This window comes from Ochotona princeps, chromosome 6 (genome assembly GCF_030435755.1).
Source record: "Ochotona princeps isolate mOchPri1 chromosome 6, mOchPri1.hap1, whole genome shotgun sequence".
In the NCBI taxonomy this organism is placed as follows: Eukaryota; Metazoa; Chordata; class Mammalia; order Lagomorpha; family Ochotonidae; genus Ochotona; species Ochotona princeps.
This window is the reverse complement of record NC_080837.1, coordinates 26,284,867-26,309,390: the sequence shown is the minus strand read 5'-3', so window position 1 is coordinate 26,309,390 and position 24,524 is coordinate 26,284,867. Positions and strand designations below refer to the sequence as shown.

The 24,524-nt window shown below is 38.2% G+C and overlaps 1 protein-coding gene across 2 annotated transcripts in view; it reads left to right on the top strand.

The window, feature by feature from the left end:
• UNC13C (unc-13 homolog C) overlaps positions 1–24,524 on the top strand; it is a 577,988-nt gene that overhangs the window by 152,449 nt on the left and 401,015 nt on the right. The gene's annotated exons all lie outside the window — the stretch shown is intronic.

The following is a 24,524-nucleotide window of genomic DNA, read 5'->3' as shown; positions in this document are numbered from 1 at the left end:
CTGTAGTTTACAACACACAGTATGGCATGCATCTTGTATTTCATGGTTTGAGATAGTGCTGTAAAATTTCATTTTAAAATTTGGGTTTTCAGTGTCTTGCTTCCCATTGAGATTGAATTTAGTATTGTAATGTTGCACTTATAGCTTGTAACATTGCCAAACTCAATGGTTATCATAACATTTCTGCACTTTTTTTTTAGGATTTTTCTGTGTCCAGCTCGTGTTTTGCATTTGTAGTTTCATTTCATTCTTTACAGTATGAATAGGTTTTTTTGGTTTTGCTTGTTTTCTTGCCTCACTACAATAAGAAGGGCCTAAATATGGTTGAAGAGAAGAGATATCCTGCTACATAACTCAATGTATTGTCAAGGAGTAAAAACTAAGAACAAGTTGATTAAAACCAACTTCTATTTAGAACATATGAATTTTTGGAGAAGCATTCAGGCTTTTATCATTCAATATGTTAGCAATAGGTTTCTCATAGTTTCCCCTTGTTTGCTCTTCTGCTCCTAAAAACCTTTCGTCATAAATTTGTGTGCTTTGTGTCGGATTTTATCAAATGTGATTTATTTATTCATTGAGGGTTAGTATGTATTATTCCATTTAATTTATGTATTTAGTGGGTTATACTAAATGATTTTCAAACATTGAGGAAGCCTTGCTTCCCAAGGATAAATTCATCTTGGGTGTGCTATATTTTTCTTTGTGTCTTTTGCTGATTTCAATTTATTAGTGTTCTATAAAGACTTTATATTTGTTTTGTTTTCATGAGGGAAATTTATTTCACGTTTTCTTTTCCACTAATGTCTTTGTAGTTAGTTCTGGGATTATGCTGTCCTCATAAAAATAATTAGGAGAGTGTTCTTTCTTGATTTTTAAAAATAGTTTGCTTGCTCTTCAATGGAGTGCGAGTGTATTTATTTCTTGCCATCTGAAACTTAATTTTTTATGTTGATGAATGTGATAAGGGAGAGAGTCACTATAGCCCATTTGTACAGTTCTGTGAATACAATGCTGTTCCTGTCCTCTTTCTCCCTCCCACTCTTTCTTTTCTGTGCTTGAACTAACATACTCTTAATTTACATTACAGTTCAGGGTGTAACATATCAGGGGATATGAAAGTAGGAAGGTCCTAGTTCAATGGGAATAGAGGCAGGGCTATAAACAATTATCAAAGGAATAGATAATAATGACAGCCATCAACAATAAATTTTAAAATATTGGTAGTGTAAAGTTCTTAACCATTTGTTTGTCAAAGAAATAAAAAGAAAGAAGACAAAATGTTGATACACACAGGATTTGTTTTGTTTTTAAGTTTTTTCTTTCAGTTTTAACTCCACATACAAAAGAAAGCATGTGGCTTTTATCTTTTTACCCAGAATATCTCAGTTAGTGAGCTGGTTCATTTGTGTAATCAATTGTCATTTGTGAATAGATCATTCACATTCCGTATTGATTTTATTGTTAATGTATCTTCACTGTTTTATCTCCTAATTAAATCAATAAATGGACCAATTCAGGTATGATTCAATTATTGTATCTACAACAATGAAGTATGAGAAGTAAAACTCAGAGCAAGTTAATTAAAACCAATTTGTACTTAGAACATATCAGCTTCTTTAGTAAGTATAAATAAATATTTTAGTATGAAATTCTGGAACAAGTAAGTCAAAATGCAACACAGATCATGTGTGAACTCTGTCATCCCCAGACCCAGTTAACTCTTTTGAAGTAACATCATTTCATAAGCAAAACAGTGTTCTCATACGGCCTTTTCCACTGATGAACAATTTAAGCACATTCACTGATAGAACAGATTAAAATGAAGATAATTATCTTAATTTCAGGTTCACTGAGAGGCCAATTGTGCCAAATTTCTAAACTTTGAATTTAAATTCATCCGAAGACCAAGTGTTGCTTTTAACAAACTTTCTGTGAATTTTCTTGGGAGAAGTTCAAGTCCACTGACCCCTTCTCATTTCTCCTTGCATTTGCATGATTTCATGCCAGTGGCCGAAAGAAGCGGAGTGATGTGTGCCTGTGTCTTTCTGAGCTCCACAATTCCCTAAGACTTGGTTAGGGTGGGGAGTGGAAGTAACAAAGAAAGGGAGTAGAAAAAAAAAGTTTAATACAACAGTGAGGTTACATAACAATTACATGTAAACCATAATTTAAAACATTTATATATGTGTACGTATGTATGTATATTTATATTTATTTCTGTACTGAGAGCAGATCTGGTAGATTTCACGCATAGGTTTTTAAGAACTTACTGATACATCCTAGCAACCTTCCCTTTTCCTTCCTTTTTTTGTTCTAATTTTTGTGACGACATAACTTACATTATAACAAACTGAATTATCCACTAAATAATAAATTTTATTATTTATTATGTAAATAACAAATAATTCAACAATTAGAAAGACTACTGAAAGGCATTGGCATAGTTAAAATCATGTTGGATAAAACCCCTAAAGCCCAGGCAATAATACAAAATGAATAGACATAGAAAATGAGATCATCAAGCTAAGAGGCTTTTGCACAGAAAGGGCTCAATTGTTGATCACATTTTTCTGTCTACTTGCATGACTAGTTAACTTTTATTGTAGGTGCATATTATGCATTCAGGAAATAAAAAGGCTCTAGCTTATTTTTTATTTATTTCTAGATATGATTTCCTTTTCCTCTGGAAGGCAGGGAGGGTATGAGTGAGAATTGGTTATTAGTCACTTCTACTTAATTATGGATTGAGCAGGACTAATATTAAGAAAATTTGTGCAGTTCTTCCTTGTTCTTCTGTTAATTTCTCAGGCTTTGCATTTTTATTCAGACACCAGAAGGTGTTTATCTCTTTATTCCTAAGTGATTTTGGAAGATTCCGCCAGCCTTTTGAAGGTTTTGAGATTTGCTGTTTGGTCTTGCATTCCTAAGGTGTAGCTTGAGGCAGTCTTCTTGTGGGATTTTATTTCCTTAGTTCTGTAAAAGTATGGGAAAGTGTCAGACCTTAGGAATCTCCTTGGCCTTCAGCCTGGTCTCTGCATTCAAAGATGCTTAGGGAAGAACAATAAGATTCTGAGCTCCCAGAATTTCTAAAAGCTGATAGAAGTTTTGCACAGAAATTTCCTTTGTTTCTTTCATCTTCTGTGTTATATGAGCCAAGTTGGATCCTTAATCTAACACCCAAACTGTTAACTACTCCTTAGCAAAAAGGAAGAAAAGGTGTCCACTTTGCACCATAAAAAAAAATTGCCCCTTTTGGAATTGATGTTTTGTTAATATACTTTAGTTATATTGATCCCTCTTTTTAGGAACTACTTACTACCCATGGTTTTATTACTGAAGTTAAATAATAAATAATTAAAAAAAAAAAAAAAAAAGATAGCAAGAGTCATGAAAGTCAAGGGTTTCTGTTGAGGCTCATGAAAGCTATGGCACCTCATTTGTTGAAATAGAGAAATCACTCTTTGGACATGAACAAAACCAACTGCTACAACTTAGTGACGGATATGTGGCAATAACCAGATATTGTATCATAACTTGGAGGCAAGAGCTCACTATAGGTTTTTTCTGGCAATTCATGAACCCTGACACGTATGTTTAAGTAAAAACTTGTTTTCATATTAAATTATCAGGAAACAGGCCAACAGAAGAGCTCACACTAAAGCAACAGAGAAAAATGAGGTTCCATTTTCTCTTTTCCAGAGTGGGTTTATGGTCTCTGTGTCCCTTCTTAATCAAAAAGCTAATCATATCTAAATAAATGATGCATCTTTGTGCTCCATGTAGCAAAGTGAAACAATTACTACACAATGAATTACATATTTAATTGTAGATCAAGTATGTTAGTGCTTAGATATAAAAAACATATCCTACGTATACATGTTTGGTACTATTGAGTATTTTAAAATTTATTCTGCAATGGCAAACTTGTGAATGGTGGCTTGTTAGGCTCAAATATAGGTATTGTTTCTCTCTGCTCTTTCTATTGATATCATTAGAATTAAAGCTTGATCCTTAAGAACTTCCAATAAGTGTTCCAACCTCATTGATTTGTACAAAAGGTATGTATATGGTATGAGTGGTGATTTAGGGAGATATAAAAGGTGAATACTTGTAGCAAGGTTACAGTTAGTCTAAAAAGGCAGACAGCAACAAAATATATGGGTTTTGGGATGGAAGATAATTATCGACCTTTAATGGAAACTATTGTTACAATCCTGGAATAAGCAATGACAAAATAAGATGATAAGTATCATTGTGCTACTTTTTGTGTTAAAATATATAAGAAAGAAATTTACCCCTATAGTAAATTTGTAAGATCTGAGGAACAATGATTATTGAGATTATATTCTGGAGAATAAATAGTGAAACAACTGTTTAATATATTTTTGAGCTCCTAGTATGCTAGTTCTTTATGTTAGGCACCAGGCACTGTGAGATGAAAGAAGCGTGTCAGATTATTCGTGGAGACTCATATTGCAAACAGAGATGAGAGATTGTGAACTCCGAAGCCCTGTATTGTCCAATGGTGTAAAAGAGCAGTTGGTCTTGTCAGAATAACAACTAGAAGTCTTCACAAAGGACCAGGGACATTATCTATATCTTAAAAACTGAAAAAAAATGTTTAACCAGTTTAGAAAAATAATGTAATTGCATACCTAACTTTTTTGAGATTTTTGTTTATTTGATTTGAGGCAGGGAGAGGAAGAGTAAAAATAGACACACACACAGAGAAATCTTTGACCAGCTGATTCACTCCTTCACTGCCCACAGCAGCCACAGCTGGACCTGGCAGAAGCCAGGGGCCAATAATTCAGTTCCTGTGTAGTTGTCAGTGACCAAATTCCTTGAACTATCACCCTTGCCTTGCATTGTAGGAACTGGACTCAGAAGTGGGCCAGATTCAGGACTTGAATCTAGATACTCTAATACTCTTCACAGCATCCCACATTGCTTCTTAACTGATATACAATGCACCTGAGATCACCAACTTAAAAAAAAAAAATAAAAAGCATCTTTTAAAAGTAAACTTATTTATAGTTACATTTTTCATAAATCTTTTTAAAAAGAGTGTCTGTTTATCTAGCTATGTATCTATCTCTGAGAGGTCTTCTATCCACTGGGATACCTTTCAAACGGTTACAGTAGCTAAGGTTGGGCTAGGGTGAAGCCAAGAGCCTGAAACTCCATCCATGTCAGTCACAGTGGTAGCAAGGTCAGTCATCTACTGCTTTCCCAGGAGCATTGGCAGAACTGGAAGTGAACAGATGAGAATCAAATCAATACTCCACTCTGGGATATCAGGGTAGCAGGTGGCACCATGCTAGCCTTAAAAATTGTCTTAAAATTGATGGTATTTTACCATGTCTATGTATATCTTTGTTTTTAAGAGTCTGGCTTGTTTTCCGAAGTAATCATTGCTAGTATGAAAGTTAAAAGGAAACAGGTCAAGATGTTTTCCTATGTTGACTCTTCCAGTATTTAGCTATTTAATTCTTTTTTTTTTTTTAAAGATTTGTTTATTTTTATTGCAATGTCAGATATACAGAGAGGAGAGGCAGACAGGATTATCCTCTGTCCAATGATTCATTCCCTAAGTGACTGCAACGGCCGGTGCTAAGCCAGTCTGAGGCCAGGAGCCAGCATCTCTTCCGGATCTCCCATGCGGGTGCAGGGTCCCAAGACTTTGGGCCGTCCTTGACTGCTTTCCCAGGCCACAAGCAGGGAGGCGGATGGGAAGTGGAACTGCTGGGATTAGAACCGGGCCCCATATGGGATCCCGGGGTGTTCAAGGCGAGGACTTTGGCCGCTAGGCCACTGCACCAGGCCCTAATTCTTTATATGTTTGCTCTATGGTTTAATTGTTTTTCATTGAAGGGAAATAGATAAAATAATAATTTCTTTGTATGTACTTATTTCTTGAAAAATCATGTTAATAATTTTGGAATCAATCAAGTTTAACAATACTAAATATTTTCTTCTTAATTTTGCAATGTATCTCAGAATCATAAAAGTAAATTTGGTTATTAATTTTATATCTCACCATAAGAATTTCCTCAGTGAAGATGACTTGATTTTTAGAATATTTTACAGAAACCTACCCTCATTGTGGTAAGTAATCCAATGTTTGTGAGAAGGGTGGATGACATGCGCTTTCCACTAAGGAACTGCTTAGACTTTTTGGAAAAAAAAATATTTATGTAGTTGAAGAAGAGAACAATGCATTTGACTTAACTGATAATGCATTCTGCCCTTTTCTACCTGCTGTTGTGTTTCGTGATACATAGACAAGGAAAACTGTAGCATTTATCTGGACTCGTGAGAGCTCATGCATGTGTTCTGAGAGCAGTTTTTTGATCTAAAGTCATATTGTGTCTATCTGATGGATCTTTCAAATACCTATACCCTTCCTTACTTTTTCCCAAGATGTTCTATATACACTGGCCAGGATGGGTATTTTAAAATTCAGTTATGATCATGTGTTGTTTCTTAACGTTCTTTGGTGCTATTCCATTACTCTTCAACATCAAATCCGTCCGTAAGATACCAAGACATCTTGTAACGTTCTTAGTCTTGCCCTTTGCCGTCTTCTTTGATCACTGATCCCTCATCTCTGATCATTCTCTGCTTTCTATTGCTGCCTTGCACAGTCAGCTTCTTCCATCCACCTAACAAGTTTCTGCCCATTTGTCCACTAGGAAAGTCTTTTCCAATTTCTGTAGCGTGATTTTTTATGATAAAATGCTCATGGCATCAAGAGCATTTGACCTCATCATTTAGTTAATTGTATTCATAGATTATCAGCATAATAATTTGACTAATCTCATCTTTCTTCACAAGGCGGTGAGGTCTGCAACATTTCAGACTGTGTGTGTTTTTACTCACTGTTGGCTCCCTTGCATCCAGAATATTGTGTTTAGTACACAGCAAAATTCAATAAGTGATTATTTCATCTCCTTCTACCATTTAATTAAGTAGAAAATCATCACACTTACAGTAATTTCAATTGCACAAAAAGGCACAAGCTGACCTTGTTTAGAATAAGGTCAAACTTTGCCAAGTAATTTTCTGGTTGTGCTTGTATAAGAGCAAACTATTCATTGAGTTCATGCAATGGAAGCAGACAATAGTAATTAGATAAAAGTTTTTTTTTCTTATCAAGACTTATGCAATTTTCATAGAATTACATAATGTAATTTGTGACAATGATAATCAAGTACAGAAAACTACGTTTATTTGGAATTCATAAGATGAACAGTACTCTTCTAAATAATTAGCAAATATTACCTCTTTTAACTCTCCTTAAAGCAATTAAAGAGATTCAAAACTATAATGCCTGACTCAAGAGAAACTGTTTCTAATAATTACCCTTCTGTTTTGCTGTGGTAACATATAATCTATATAATATTAATCATCAATGTTTAGCACCGGTGTGTGACAAATGCTTTATTCATGCATTTATATACATTGTCTCACTTGATAATCTTGGCTGGATAGGTACGTTAATTTGAATGTATCTTATATTTATTGAAACTCTAGAATGAATGTTTGTGTTTTTTTACTTGAAAAAATTTATAGAGGGGAGCAAATTTCATGATATTTCATATAAACAGTTTTAAGAACATACTAATGCTTTCCACATTACCCTCCCTCACTCTCACCCTCCTTCCTCCTTAATTTTCTTTTAACTTTTACAATGATATAATTTTCTGTAGAATGGCAAACTTAGCCCTTCATTAAATAAAGAATTCAAGGTGCTGTTGTTGTGACATAGATGATTATGTTGCTACCTGCAACACCCGTATGGGTGTTGATTCCAGGCTCAGTTGCTCCACTTCGATCCGGCACCCATAATATGGCTGTGAAAAACAGTGTGAAGACATCCTCATCACACACACAAGTCCTTGATTCTCTGCACTCGTTTGAGAGATCTAGGTGAAGCTTCTGGTTGCTGGATGCAGCGTGGCCCAGCCCTGGCTGTTATGGCCATTGGTGGAGTAAACCAGGAGATGGAGGATTTCTCTCACTCTGCCCAACTTTCAAATAAATATAAATCTTTGAAGCAGGGTACTCATCAAGTATCAAGTAGAAAACCACTGTTCCTCAAGAGTATAGGCATTGGATGTAAATAATCTCAAAATGTCACTTTTGCTTATACACATTCATTTTCTTGTGTTCTATATATTAGTTACCATAAATGAAGGACAACATAAGATAGTTGGTATAATTCAACGAGCATAATTGTCTCTGGTTGCACCCATTTTGCTGTGAAACACATGGTTTTATTTTTTATATGTAGCATCATGTACATATGTACCACAATTCTTTTTCCTGGTCATCAGTGATGAACATCTGGTTTGACTAAAGATCTTAGCTGTTGTGAGTTGAGCTGCTAAAAACAGGATACAAATAATTTGTCCAAGTGTTGACTTCATTTCCTTTGGGTAACTTTTTAAGAGTAGTTTGGCTGGTTGATATAAATTTATCTCATATTTCTGTCTGAGGGATCACCAAACTGTTTTCTAATGTGTGAGTTTAACTTTCCACCAGCAGGTTTTTTTTTTTAGTTGATAGCCATTTTAACTGGCGTAAGGTGAAACCGCATTGTAGTTTTTGTTTGCATTTCCCCAACAACTAGTGACTCTCTGCGTCTCTTCACATATATGAATCCTTTATCTAATCCTTTATCAGATGTATAATATGCAAATAATTTCTCCTGTTCTGTCAGTTGCCTTTTTATTTTTTTAATCTTTCCTTTGCTGCGCAGAAGTGTTTTAGCTTGATGTAATTTCATTTGTCTATTTTGGTCCTTATTTTCTGTGCTTCCGAGTCTTATCCAAAAGGTCTTCGCCTATGCCAATGCCTTGCAGTATTTCCTCTGTCTTTTCTTTTCATAAATAATGGGAAATCATTAAAGTTTAAATGTTATTAGTTTTTCTAAAAATGAAATTGTTCTTTAGATGGAATATGAGCCTATCCTTCTGGTTCATTGCTTCCAAATTTTGCAATAGTAGTGCATATGTTTACTGATGAAATTCAATTAAAAGTCAACACTATCATTGCTTTAAATGATGGATTTGGACAAATGATATATCCCTAAAATAGTCAAATATTACTTGAAATTGGAAAAAAAATAGTGAGGGCATGCCACTGGCTGCTATAGTTCTTGCTCATCGGTCCTTGTGATATATAAGAAACTTATTTTCTTTGTTCCTCAGTTCAATGTCTGGAACTGCAATAGAGCATCCAAAATGTCTCAGCAGATTCTGTCTTCTAACCCAGTATACAGACATTCTCTGGCCCCAAGAGGCATGCATGAGTTGGAGAATGTGGGTATTCACTTTGCCTGTTCATATTCTATTTAGAATTTCCTTATAAAGTAAGCCCTTTGATGTTATCACTTTAAAAATTCAACTGATTTTAATAATACTTGCAAGAAAAAGAGTAGCTCTTAGCAAAAGTTGTCTATGAATCTTTTATAACTATTAGGAAAATGATCTCCAAAAGCAGTAACTATTTGAGTAGAAGTTATTGGGAAATTCTAAGTGTATCAGGTTGTGGAACTGTGCTTTCAGCCACAGAATGAAATAATTGGAGTAATTTTCTAGATATTTTAGGTAAGTAGAAACAAGATAATGTAGATAATTGAATGTTTTGCCTGAAAAGATTTCATGGACATGAGTCAATGTTAGTTACAAATTTTATAGGATCATATTCAGATCAAGTTTACATCAAGGGAAAGCAGCATCAGTATTTGCTTCATTATGACATCTTTATTCTGTGATTTCACTTGATTCCCACATCAAGGAAAAAAATCCTATTTTGGAAGGAGTTCTGTAAACAACATAATTGATGTATATAATTTGCAAAAATAATTATAAAAATTTTATGTAACATTTCAAGCGATCTGTCCTGTTACCAGTGACTATGTTTTTCCATCTGGAAGAAAGCTTCAAAGACTAACCTGATTCTCTCAAATTGTCCTGTGTGGACAATTACTCCTGGCACAGAAGTATAGGGTAGTATGTTAGGTCACTCTTCTGGTATTCTGATACCTTTGGACAGCTTAAATAATTGATTTTGCTTGGACTATTATTTTCATTACCGCACAAGGAATTTGTTTCATTTATATACATGCATGCTTTGGCTATGTATGACAATAAAATGATTTAGTATTCTTTCCTATTTCTTCTGCAATAGTTTTTCCATTGGCCTCTTAGTCAGCTGGAGCTCACTTCTACTATTCCATAAACTTTCATGTCACCACACAAAGATATTTCAAAAAGTTCATGGGAAAATACGATTTCAAAAGATAAAAATTGCTTGGGTGCCAGCAAATTAAAATCCAGGCATATCTTATTCATTACACACATTCTTCATGATCTGTTGTGAACACCTATCATATGGATGGGTATCAAAACTTTTTGTACTACCCTTCTCTCTCTCTGCCTTTCAAGTAAATAAAAAGCTTTTTTTAAAAAGTTGAACCAAAAATAAGCTAATTTTTTATATTGTTTTACTGTGAAGTTTTTAAAGAATCTTTGCACCCTTATATTCAACTTTAAGAAATGAGTATTGTGGAATCAAATAATAATTATTGGCTCACTTCCCCTGCCTCCAGATGCCAGGAATTTCATCTAAGATCTCTCACATGGGTGACAGGAGCCCACGTGTGGAGCCATTACCTGTTGCTTCCCAGGCACATTAACAGGAGGATGAATCCAAAATGTGTGATAGCTGGTCCCTAAACCAACACTGTGGAATGTGGGTAACCCAAGTAGCATCTTAATCTGCTGTATTTCCGTATCCCCCCCCATGCTACGTCTTGATATTGATCATTTAATGCTGTTTTCGTTCTGAAGCATAATGCATCTTTAAATATGTTGCAAAATTTCATTATTTCTTGAAAATATTAAATTTATCTTTAAGCATGTTACGATTTCTTCACCTTTAAGCATTTGGGAAACACATGAGATTTTTCATGTGGGCCTTCTGAATGAGTCTTTTCGCTGAGACACTACATTTATGTCCAGGTTAGTCTGCTCACTCTTTTAATCTTATTCTCCTTCTTGATATTTATTTTCAAAAATGTGTGTTTTTCACCCTGTTCTCATTCTTTATTTCTACAAATTTTTTTCTTTTCCCTCTTCCTTCTTCCATTTTGTCTGCCAATAATTTAGATACTATTGCATTAGATATTCTTGGTTCTCATGCGGGACAATCACTTTATCATAATTCTTGAACTAATTCTTAGAAGTAGAGTTCTCACCCCAATTTTGCTTCAATGGGGAACATCTGTACTTTCACAGCGTTCCTCCTTATTGTTTATTCTTCTGTTCATTTTATCCTTTATTGTTGTGGTATCTTCCCATTACTATTGTTGTTGTCGAATTTCAGTCATTTTTTAGAAAGCAGAACTAAATGAGCTTTTCTTGTAGATTGTACCAATTGAAGATCCTCACTGGCAACAGTCCTTTCTTCACGGGTCATACCTGCTGACAGGAGCTGTGTTTTCTCTGAATTTTTTACCTTTTATTTCTCCACTGGCAGCTAACATTGGTAGGTGCCACACGCCTCACACTGTGATTTCTTTATCCACACTGAATCTCCGTTTTTCCCCCCTCAAGTTATTATGCCTGGGGTGATTCCTCTGTCTGTAGGTTCTTCATTTATTTCACTACCACACAAAGTCTGAGTCACGTGTTTTTCTGCACTCTGAGCAATAATTGGTTTTCTTACACAGAATGGGATCTGAAATTTAAATCATGTTCTTTTAAAATCATGTCAGTGGAAATCTGTAACTGCAAAACTGAGGGGTCTCCTTTTATTCCAGTTCATTTGGACTTCATTACATTTGACAATTGTGTCATAAGTTTTAGCTGAAACTATATTTCTTCTGCTTCTGCTTAAAACAATTTTCTCATCTCTCTGTTTCTGTATCTCCGTCTTGCTCTCATTTAAGAAGGAAGAACACAATGCTATTTTTTTGTTGTTTTGTTTTTTTTTAATTAAATTTATTAATTAATTACATTGTGTTGTAATTACATAGAATCTGGGATTCTCCCCCCACCCTCCCTCCATGGTGGGTTCCTCCACCCCGCTGCATGACCATAGTTCAAGTTCAGTTGAAATTCCCTCTTTGCAAGTATTTGCCAAGCATAGAGTCCAACATCTTATAGTCCGGACAAGTCCAACTACTTATTGGGTAGACCCTCTCTGGTCTGAGGGCAGAGTCAGCAGAGTATCTTCCCGGTCAAATAAAAGCACTAATATACCATCTGCAACAATTAACATCGTTATGGAATTAATTGACATGGTATTGAGCAGTCAACATGTTAAAAATAAATGCGATTTCTTAACCACTTTCTGTGACCCCCCATTCACAGTTCAATTTTAGTTTATATACTACAAATGACATAATATCCATAACATACCATGATATGCTTAACATCATATCCTATTAAACTAAGGCAAACATGTGGTATCTAACCTTTTGGGATTGGTTATGTTGTGTAGGTAGAAATCAAAGACCTCAACTTCATATTTTCAGTTACCCAGTTATACCGTATTATCAATATGTACTACCATTTTTCTAAGAAATCTACCATCTTAAATTTGTGCTGCTCCAATTTGTATTATCGGGTATGTACAAAATTGTAATTTTCATCTATGTTATGACGTTCTAAAAGAAATGATGGTGAATACATAGCAAAGGATACCACAATGGCAGACAGGTTGGTTTCTCTCTTTCAATGTTCAAATCTTTACATATTTCCTTAGAAGTCATAAATTTGCAACTAGTTACTACTGGTCGTGCACGATCAGATGTATCTATCCAGTTGACAACTTTCTTTCTCTAAGAAGCCTAATTAAGGCACAGATGTCCCATCTGTGATGATACTGCCTCATTGAGCACATAATTTTTTTTTCAAAAGCCTACAATTTTTGCTTTTCCAAGTACTTTCTGGTTTTCTCCCTTTTTTCCTATCCAACTCAGCTCTACAACCTTCTTAATATTATGAGCAACCTATCAATCTTTCTACTTTACAGCATTTTCCTTTGTCACACTTATCAAAAAACAATATGCCCAATTTCCTGATTTTCCAATCTGCTCTGTTCTAGTTCCCTGTTGCAAATATTAAAGTTAGGTAATTAGGGACAGCATCATGGCCAAAAAGTTAATCCTCCACCTTCAAACTCTGCCATCCTGTATGGATGCTGTTTCATGTCCTGGCTGCACCTCTTCAGATGCAGAGCCCTACTTAGGGTCTGAGAAAGCAGTAGAGGACCCTGTACCTCACATGGGATTCTGGAAGAAAGTCCTGGCTCTTGTCTTTGGATAAACTCAGCTTTGACCACCATGGCCATTTGGAGAGTGAAACAGCGGATGGAAGATCTTTCTCTGTCTCTCCTTCTCTCTGTAAATCTGTCTCTCCAATAAAAATAAACAACTTAAAAAAACCTTAAAAGAATGAGCCAATTTGCTATCACAAGCAAATAGAAACAACAGAAGGTTAAGTGACCTAGTCTTAGCTGAGGAAAAGGTTTTTTATTAAGGGAAGTGCATTTCTCTGCCAAAATGTCCCTGTTCCCTGTGTGCATCAATTGCTAAATGTACAAACTTGGGCTTGATTTCTTATTTGCAATTAAGTCTTTTATTTCTAATGAGGTTCTAATGAGCTTATATACAAATGATAATTATTTAAATTACACTTAACTTTTCTTTCTCTATCCTACATTCCATTCAAAGAGAAAAAAAAATACACATCTGTTTCCCTCAATTACTTACAACCCATTTTACCTGTTTTCAAGGATTTAAGACCTTCCCAGTAGTTGTTAAACTTTTCCATCTTTGCTCCGTGACAATGTAAATTCTCTCAGTTGTTTTTCTTCACTTAAACTCAGCTTAGTAATGAACTTTATACTGATTTTCTATGAGCCCCTGTTATCAATCGGCTTTATCTGAAATACATTTTCACATGCTCTCTCTGTGTTTGAGCAATTTATCTCTGGTCTTGGAAGCTAATGTACTTCTCTACTGTTGAAGAAATTTTTTGATTGATTTGTTCAACAAATCGTGATTGGTTCAAAAGCACAGAGGTAGTTCTATAATACTGTTTGTTGCAATACTGATTAAACGAATTAGCAATGTCTTAGTACCTGATACAATAGTCAAACAGAACAAATAAAATTTCACTCTCAGGGAATTCAATTCAATTATACTGGTTAAAATGAATAAACAAACAAGCAGTGGGCAAAGTTAAATGTCATGGAGGAAAAAGTAATAAATACTAAGCACTATCAAAATGACTTTCTAGAATGCTTTTCAGGGTCCAGTGAGGTAGCATATGTGCTAAGGTCCTCACCTTGCACGTGCCGGGATCCCATATGGATGCTGGTTCTAATCCTGGTGGCCCGCTTCTCATTCAGCTCCCTGCTTGTGGCCTGGGAAAGCAGTCGAGGATGACCCAAAGCTTTGGGGACCTGCACCCATATGGGAGACCCGGAAGAGGTTTCTGACTCCTGACTTAGGATCAGTTCAACACTGGCCATTGCAGCCACTTAGGGAGTGAATCAGCTGATGGAAACTCTTTCCTCTCTGTCTCTCCTTCTCTGTATATCTGCTTTTCCAATAGTGAGTACCGTTGATTTAATTGAAATTATTTAGTCACTAATTTTAAGGATTTATTTAGCTAGTGAAAAGGGGATGGTATGTAGAGTAGGAGAGAAGAGAAACCGTTCACTGGTTGCTTCATTCTCCAATGGCCACCATTGCTGGGACTCCACTACACTGAAGTCTGAAAACACCTACAGCCTGAAACTCCATGTGGGTCTCTTACATGGGTTCTGATGCCCAAGGACTTTCATACGCTGGTTTTCCAGGTGTAGTAGCAGAATGCTGGATCAGATGTGTGGTAGTCAAGACTTAAACCAGCACACAAATGAAGTATTGGTGCTACAGGCAATGGTTTAACTCATTGCACCACAAGACAGGCCACTCGAAGTGATAAATACAGTGAGATTTGATTATGAATTCTGTAACCCAAAAGATCCTTGACAGGAGAGAGAAGGAAATTAATTTAGCTAAGTGGAGGGACAGAAAAAAGTCTTGGACAATACAATGCAGTGAACTAAGTGTAAGGGAAGTTGAAGATGAATTTGTGAAGATATAGAGGTATTATTACTGAGGGCCAAAAGACCTTCATGAAGTGAATGGACTTCATGCTCAGTTTACTAGAAAGTAAAGGACTTACTAGAAGGTAGAGGATTTTAATTAGGAAACTTGACCTACATTTGCAGGCATCACGCTGGTTGTTCAGTGTAGACAAGTTAGATCAGTTAAATACAAAACAGAATGATGCATTCAACTATGACAGTGATAGACACAAATGCCGGTGTCTTGAAGCCCTGCAAGGTATTTAGTCAAATCTTACTCTATTTCCCTCACTTTCTATTTTCGCTAGTATCTGTTTTTTCATCTTTATTGAAGGTGAGCCGTCATAGTGGCAATCTTGAATTTCATTTGTAGACTACTTTTATATTGTGAAGTTAATAGCTATCTTTGGTACTGAGATAAATACTGATCTATATTTTCATTATTAAATATTTTAGTATAAAATGAAACTGTGAAGAGAAGCCTTAAAGTGGACACTCTTAATTAACTCTGAGGGAGTATTTTCTATGTTTACTGTCATGGAATTTTTTTTGATAGTGTTTGCTTCTCTGGTTAGAATAGAATAATGCAGAACTCTGTAGAATAGAAAGTGTGGCAAACTACTTTGGGAAGCTATAGTAAACAGTGTTTTATAGGCACTTCTGTACCTTGTGGCCATATAGATGGTACAGTATCAGGAGACAAGCAGCTATAGAGGAATCAGCAAATACAGCATTAATATCAAGAAGTTACCCGATCCAAAAACAAGTCAAACTTCATGTTACTTAAGTTCCCCTTCTGAACATTAAAATCTAATAATTACTCTTCAATCTTCATGGTCTTAGCAGATCAATTTCTCATTCTACCGGTAGTTTCTCTTCAGTTGTGCCCAGTGTTAAGTAGTACCACTTGAGATGTCAGGAAAATAAAGCCAAAACAGCCCTGATGACTATCATTGGTGTAAACCACTTAACTGTATTGTTTTACAATACAGAAGCTGAATTTAAAATAAGCTATTCAGCTTCTTCAAAAATATGTTCTATTGTGTCTTGTTACTGACTTTTTTCTTCACTGTCTATCCTTATGTGCAAAACTTCCCACCTTTCTCGTAGGACTACATGCTCATAGCCATGACAACATTTACCTCCTTTTCAAACTCAGTCATCCTACAAATTCTGTCCTGTGGATATCCAAGTGAGTGATGCCTTACCATGGGGAAAGGCTCTCCTACAAATATGATATGAATGTTAGTTTTTGTCCAACAGAAAAGTGTGACATATAAAAATCATTCCATTAAACTGTATGGTTGAATATGTTATTTTTTTTTTAAAAAGATTTGTTTATTGGGAGGGCAGATTTACAAGGATAAGGAGAGACAAAGAGAAAGATCTTTCGTCCACTGGTTCACTCCCCAGTGGCTGCAATGTCCGGAGCTGGGCTGATCCGAAGCCAGGAACCAAGGCCTTCTTCTGGGAGTCCCCACATGGGTGCAGGGTCCCAAGGATTTGGGCCACCTTCTGCTGTTTTCCCAGGCCATAGGGAGGGAGCTGGATAGGAAGCAGAGCAGGTGGAACACAAATTGGCACACATATGGGATCCCCTGGCACTTTCAAGGCAAGGATTTAGCCACTAGGCCATTGCACCTGGTCCGATTGAACATGTTTTGAAAAGAAGGGAAATTCTCATTAATTTCCTCCAGTAAAAGATTTCTTTTTTTGTCGTTATTTTAAAAGACAGTCAGTCCATCTCAATTTGTGAATTTGTATTGGCAAGGTACTCATAAAAATTCTTTTTTTCTTTTTTTTTCATAAAGCAATTCTTATACTAATTGCTAATATTAGTTTCTTATTGTCTGAAAATATTAACAGTCAAAAAATGGCCTGACAATTTTCATTCTCTTCATTGCATTGCACCTCTCACTCAGCACTTGGGAAGAACTCTGTCAATTATGCTAGTTCAATGATGCCTATAGCTGCTGTGATTAATGGGGAGTCAGCTATCTCCCCAATGCTTTCTCAGATTGCCCCTTGTTTTGTTCTAGTCAACAACAACAACAATAAAACAATTGTATTACCCTTTGTTTTGTTGAATAAAAAAGAGAACAGGTGCATTTTCTCTGTGTTAGGAAAGTCTGCTTAAAAATTTAAAGAGCTTTGCCAGGCCACTTTTTAATCTCTACGGGTTCACAGATATCTGCGGTCCTTACAACCATTCAGTATAATTTGGAAGGTAAATATTTCACTTTTGGAGTACCGTTCTATTAGTATTTCTTTTGGCTCGGCAGTCATATGCATCCAAAATTGACTACCAGTGCAGTGACAAAGATGTAAGTCAGTCTGTTGAAAATATAACTCCGCTTCTGGGAATTTATTACTGCCACCTAATTAAACTGGGCTTATCTAAGACAAATAGCTACCTGAACTATTAAGTTATTGCTTTGAAAGGAGAAGGACATAATTTAGTTTTTGGTTAATGATTTACTCTCTTCCAAGAGCTCTATAATAAAATCAGTGATTTTAAATTTTAGTTGAATAAAGGTAAAATTATTCCTGATTTCGTGGTCATCAGAAATCTCAGCATTATTTTCCTAACAATATTTGTAGATGATAATTGTCTGTTTTTTTTAATAACAGTGCTGCTCTATTCTTTTTGAACTCTGTTTGCCAGCCATTTCATCCTCCTAAACTGACCTTTAAAAATCTGCTATCCCTTATACATACTTGAACTTAAATAATAACTCACATGAATAGAAGTTGTCACCCACAATAGCAAGGGTCGAATTCTTTCCTACTGGGGTTACTCTCAACTAACCTGTGTAAACAACAATTTGATAATAGCATCCTGAAAATAAGATTCATAATTGGAATCATAGAAATTTTTATTTTGAAATTTAAATGACTTATGATTATAACAAAATGGATCTTGAGTTAGCATATAAGAACTCTACCATGTAGCTTTTATTTCCATAGACAAAGCAGATCATCCTCCAAGTCAGACAGTAAGCCAGGATCCAGTGATGAAAATACCTGTCAGATTTGATTCTGTCTAGACTGAGAGTAAATTGTATTACAGCTATCTATGATGCTTGTCAGCAAATGTGATGTGAAAATGGAAACTTCACATAGTTATTAATAGATGTAAGAGGGTACTTCAAGGGATTTTAGGAACTAGAATTCCAGGCTAAGATGCTTTCATTGCAAAAAATTTTGAAAGCATGCACAGGTTTTATTGTAATACAATTTTCCATTAACTTCTTGAGCCCCTTCATGCTTCTAAAGAGTCAGCTCAGTTTGGTCAAACAATCACAGACTGGAGAATCCCAACAAAGTGAAACTGCTAGGCCCAAGCTCTTGCCTTATTAAATTGCCCTCATCAGAACATAATTCATGAATGTCAGAAGTTTATAATGTTGTGACCTGTGGTTGTGTGTGTAGCTCCCTATATAAAGTGTTGAGCTGCGGTTGTTAATAACACAACACACGCCTGATAAAAATAAAACCCGAGGTATTTGAAGTAGCAAGAATATCTTGAGTCCCTAATGCAAGTGTGAATATCATGATTTGACATCCGTGGGCTCAGCACTGCGCTAATTTAATGTAGTGGTGACATGATGTTTATAAATAAGGTGATGATGCCTTTGATGACTATGCCATCAAGTGTGTTAAAAACCTTATGTATGTGTTTTCTCAAAATACTTAGTATTTCTCAGAATGCTTAGTATTTCCTATTTCCATAGTGATTGAGAAATGTGTTTTCCAATTAGTCTGCCTGTTTCCTGAGACAGGGAATTATAGGAGTGTTAAAGGAAAGGGATGACTATTATGGAAAGGAAAGAGCAGAAGTCTTAGAAATAGAAATAGGTCAGCTGAAAGTGTGTAATTATTGAAGCTTTAAAAATAAGGACAGTCATGTAAATTTACCATGAAATAACTGCATATACAGAGAACCAATTGTGTTAAAATATCATGTGTGTATTTTCTTAAAACCAGTCAATTCCCTGCTGCAAAAATCAGCCAATATCCCAGTGATTGAAGATGGCCTTTCAAACCAGACTCTCTGCGTTCAAATCTCAGCTCTTGGTTTCTTAGCTGTATGCTTTTAAATAATATGCATCCACCCTAAGTACTTTAGCTTGCTACACTATGGAATCAGAACAGCATTAGTTTGGCCTCACAGATTTGTTGCGTGAAGTAATGTGTATGTTGCTGTATTGGTAGTGTAATACACATGATCATGAAGGAAAAAATACTCATTTTGTACTGACATGCATTGCTATCTCGTATGTTGTTTCATGATGAGAGATTTAAGTCATATGCTCCAAGGCTTTCGCTTCTGATTTGACTGACACACCTACAAATGTGTTGATTCTGTGCAGTTGAACATTTTACCATTAAGTGGACCAAGAGTCACCACATACCCCCCCCCCCCAAAGTTTATATGTCTCCTGAAGTCAAAATTAACTTGTTTTATGTTGTCCATTTCAAGAACTGTAAGGGGTCTCCCGGCTGCTGGGATGGGGCCTCAGGATGGGGCGTCTCATGCCTGGATCCCACACGCCAGCCACCATGTGCACATGGTTAGCTGTCCCTGGGCCTGCCTGGGCTCTGGGGGCTGCTCCCTTTTGAGTGAGTACACCGAAGGGGGAAGTCTCCATGACTGGGTAGGTCCGGGGCCCACCCACCGCCCTCATTGGGCAGTGAATGGGGTTGGGGAAGGGTGCGACCTTGGGCCTGGGGGTTTAAACTTCCAGCAGCCTCTCGGCTGCTGGTTGGCCTCAGGACAGGGCGTCTTATGCCTGGATCCCACACGCCAGCCGCCATGTGCACATAGTGAGCTGTCCCTGGGCTGGCCAGTGTGCCATTTGGCGCCAGGCTCCACCTGCTCACCACCCGGCCTGGACCTCTGAGGTTTTGATTATTTGAATCGCTGCTTAGGTAGTTCCAGGTTGAACCCACAATGCTTCTGGGATGTGAGTCAATCCTAAAGATTCCCAATGACAGTAACTCTTCCTTTGAAGCACTTGTAATCACTTAACAATGCTGAGCACCGAACTCCAGTTCATGCAAAAGCTAAGGCTCAGGGCTTGTCCAGCAAGATGTCCTATTACCTGACATGATGATGGATCAGCAAACGGGTCACATTAGGCAGGGCCATGACATTAACTAGCACTTGAGAACCAAATCCGGGGGTGGATTCTGTGGGGGATGTGTGAGCCACAACTTGTGGAAATTCTAGTCCCACTGGTTAACTCAAGAGTTTGGGTGGTGATGGACTAAGCTAGGTGTGACCAAGAAGCTTGCCATCAATCATAGGGAAAGGAACCCGCAACAGTCTGGACTGGTCAAGGCAGCAGCACCCGAATGTGCATCCTGAATGGGGTGTGGGGTGGGCCGGGCTGCAACATTCACCAGCTCATACACAGCCAAATGGAAGGCCAGACTGAGCTGGGCACTGGTAAAACCCATTGGCATGTATGAGAACTGGGTCTGGGAGTGGATCAAGTGGAGGAACTTGGGAAACGCCCCTGGCAAGTCTTAGCTCCCGCTGGTGAACATGTGGTCCAGACCTGGGGATTGGACAAGCTGGGCAAAGTAGCTCCAACAGCTGGCTAATGTGTGAATTGGTATTGGAACAGGGTGTACTGGGCAGGACTGAGCAAATCTTAGCCCACAAACAAAACTAGAAACCAACATGGAGCACAGGTCATGCCGAGCTAGACTCTTGGACCTATTGGTCTGCGTGAGCCAGGGGCACTAAGCCACAGTGTCTAAGACAGAGGCTGGGACAGGTGAGGGGCTGAGCTAAGCTGACTCAGAGCAACCACTGGCATGCATGTGATCTATGCCTGTGAACAGGCCCGGTTGGGGAGCTAAGGGGACACCCTAACTGGGTTGAAGTTCTCACCAAGGGGCACGTGGGCTGGAATGGGGGTTGCATTCTGATCAGGAAAAGGTTATAGTCTCCCTTGGCACAAGTGTGGACTGGGACTGGATGTACCAGGCCAGGTCAGACCCCAACACACCGTCTGGTGTCCTGGAGGACCAGGGGAAATGTGGGATGGACTAGGCTAGGTCTTTTTTTTTTTTTTTTTAAGATTTATTCATTTTATTAAAGCCAGGTATACACAGAGGAGGAGAGACAGAGAGGAAGATCTTCCGTCCAATGATTCACTCCCCAAGTGAGCCACAACGGGCTGATGCGCGCCAATCCGATGCCGGGAACCTGGAACCTCTTCCGGGTCTCCCACGCAGGTGCAGTGTCCCAATGCATTGGGCTGTCCTCAACTGCTTTCCCAGGCCACAGGCAGGGAGCTTGATGGGAAGTGGAGCTGCCGGGATTAGAACCGGCACCCACATGGGATCCTGGGGCTTTCAAGGCGAGGACTTTAGCCGCTAGGCCACGCCGCCGGGCCCCTAGGCTAGGTCTTAACCCCTACTGGGCCATATGTGAGCTGTATGTGGGTATGGATGAGCCATGGCTGGGCTGAAACTTCCAACAGCAAGAGCCAGATTGGGTTGAAGGCCAGTCAAGAAAAACCACTGTTCCTGCTAGGACAGGAAGTGGATTAAGTAGTGCTGGCTCATGGAACCCCTGGTATGCGCAAAATCTGGCATTGGGAGGGGTTCTGATGGAGGAGCCTGGGCAACTCCTCTGGCAGGACACAGACCCTGCAGGTTAGCACAAGAAGCATGATAGAAAACAGCCCAGAATAGGCCATGGAAAGTTTCCCACTGGAATACATTTGGCATGGGTTGGGAGTAGACCAGGCTGAATCAGTTCACGTCATCCACTGGCAAATCCGAGCACCAGAACAGAGTGTTGGTTGAACCAGGTTTGGTCGCGACAAAAACCAGTGCATAATATTGAATGCCAAGGAGAGGTTGCCTGTACTGGATGTGACTGCAGCACCCAACCAGCACGCGTGAGAACCAGGAATGGAGGGGGCAGAACCGGCAGAGGGAATAAGGGGGGTCCCCTTGCCAGACAGCTACTCCCACTGGAGAGTGTGGGCTGGGATGGGGGCAGACCAGACTAAGCAGGGCTACAATACCTGTGGGCCTCATGTGGACTAGAACAGAGAAAAGCCAGCGTGGGCTAATTGTCGCTACTGGTGCAAACTACAATTAGAGTGGGTGAGGGTTGTTTGGGCTTAGCCACAGCATCAGGTGGCAGAAGCTGACACTGGGGGCTAATTCTGTCAAGTCAAACCACAGAACCACCCGAAGAGTGCATAATCCAGGAGTGAGAGCAACCTGGGAAGGAAATAGTGGGCTCTTCCCTCTCGGGTTACCACTAGGACAGGGGCTAGGGTGGCTAGACAGAGAGGCACTCAACAACAGCCATGAGGGCTGGATAGTTGAGCTGGTTAGATAGAACTAAGCTTCATTACCCATTGACATGTACGAGAGCCAAATGGGATGTGGGACAGACTGGACTAGTCTGCTACACATACTGGCAAACCAGGGTAGGGGGCGGGCCTGGTGGGGGTTATTGTGGGTCGCTCTGACTAGGCTGCAGCTCCCAGTGGTTTACGTGAAGGCCAAGTATGTGCTGGGCAGAATCAGGCTGGACTGCAACACCCATTGGTTCCAGTGGAAGTCGGGACTGAAAACAGAACCAACCCAGCAATTGCAACCACCAGCTGATCGTGGTGATGGACTGTGCCAGACCCTGTGCTTGCTAGTACATACAAGAATTTGGTCTGGGAATATCTCGAAGTTCCATTGGGGATCTCCCCAATTGAACTGCCGTACTCAGAACCCTAGCCAAGAAAAGACAGAAGACAGAACAAGCCAATCAACCACCTCAGCTATATGTTGGCAGCGAAATACTGGGCAAATGGAGACTCTATGATGGACTATGTCAATCAGTGGATTCTTCAGTGACCTCATCGTGCTTGGAGTGGTGAGATTGGCAGCGATTCATAACTGGTGAACTATCAAAACCACCTGAGCAAGCATCTCAGAGCATGCCCCACATCTGGGACTTGGGGTGGGTGGGAGAGTGGGTGGGGCTTCTCCCTCAATATCCCCCTTTACCTCAGATACATGAAGGAAACAATATGAAAATAATAGTCTTACCCACTTTCCTATAGCCCTTGAACCTTTTTAACCCTAATTAACTATGTAAAGATTGTCAAAAATATAATTTAAAAAATTTAAAAAAAGAACTGTAAGGGTTCTGAAATTCTGTTTACTTGAGAATTGATATGTTAACCTTCCTCAAGTTTCACAGGTGCTAGCAGAAGACACCTGACTGCTTGTCCAGAGACAAATTATTTCATTACTCTTGAACAACAGGCAGCATTAGTTTCAAGTTTGCATGTTTTATTCGCTCGTTAAGTCCTACAAGATGACATTGGTGGAGACATAGCTACACACATGTGCAGTGAACAAACATCACTTTTTAACTTGGAGCAATCTTTCAAAGAAAATCAAACCAAATTTTACCTCACAGGGATAGATCATATTACATAGATCAACAAACAAATCTGCTTACTCCGAAGTAGGAGACACACAAAAAGTAATCAGTGTCTCTACTAGTAAGATGTAGAGAAATGCAAAATAAATAATAAAGGATTTTGTCCCTAAAATTTCACACAACTTGGTACTCAAGGTGCATATAAACTAACTGAACAAGAGCTTGGTTAGATGTTGAATATAATTAATTTGGCCAAAGAATCATCTCAAGAGAGCCCTGAGTTGAATCTGTTACTGTTAACTACATTTCTGTGTATCTCTATGATATCTTCCCTTTCAGTGTTGTTTCTGCGAATAGTATTTATTTTTATTTTTAAAAGGTTTATTTTATCTTTTTTTAAAAATTTATTACTGGAAAGGCAGAGATAGAGAAGTAGAGTCAGATGCAGAGAGGGAATAAAACTTCTGTCCACTTCTTCTGGGTGACTGCCAGGGTCCGAGGACTTGAGCCAAGCTCCAATGCCTTCTCTCCAAGCACAGAACTGAATCAGAAGTTGAGCAGCCAGGACATGAACTGGTGATCATAGGATGCGAGTGCGACAGGCAAAGCATCAGCCCTGAATGTATTATGAACTCAGGTATATATGAAAAGATAACGATGAAAAATTCCAAGTACCCATCTCAATCAAAGGTAGAGATGAGGGAGAATAAAGAGTTGGCTCACTTAGTGAAGTGACAAATCATAGATGTTCTTTACTGGAATCCTAGAAAGAGCTGTGGTTAGTGATTTGTTGATAAATTTGTCGCCGCCCCTGGCACTCCACTGGAGAGGTGTGCAGTGAAAAGGACGAATTTGTAAGATTTGTCTATTTCTGTTCTGGGTTATGTTCCTATGACAAATCACTAACTGTGAAAATTACTCTTTTCTGAATATGGAGGGAAGGAAAGAT